The following is a 404-nucleotide window of genomic DNA, read 5'->3' as shown; positions in this document are numbered from 1 at the left end:
AGCCACGTGCAAGGCAGACATCCCAGCCCTGTTCTGTGTTTCCAACACTTTCAGTTCATTCCCAGGAAGGAGGTATCAGGGACAGGGTGACAGTGGTAGGGTTGTACACAACTGTGAGGAGGGAAAGATTTTAATTTTTGTCAAATCCCAGGAAAGGAAGTATGAGTCTAGTGAGGATTAAAAGGGAGAGTCTTTCAGAACACCCTCCTTTTCTCTCTTAGTTTTGGGTCACACCCAACGATGCTCAGGGGTTACTTCTGGCTTTGCACTCAGGAATTATCCCTGGCAGTGCTTGGGGAACCATACGGGATGCTGGGAATCGAACCCGGGTCGGCCGCGTGCAAGGCAAATGCCCTACCTGCTGTGCTATTGCTCCAGCCCCCCAGAACTCTCTTGCCCCTGAC

The sequence above is a fragment of the Sorex araneus genome, chromosome 7, assembly GCF_027595985.1.
Source record: "Sorex araneus isolate mSorAra2 chromosome 7, mSorAra2.pri, whole genome shotgun sequence".
In the NCBI taxonomy this organism is placed as follows: domain Eukaryota; kingdom Metazoa; phylum Chordata; class Mammalia; order Eulipotyphla; family Soricidae; genus Sorex; species Sorex araneus.
Note: the sequence above shows the minus strand (reverse complement) of the source record.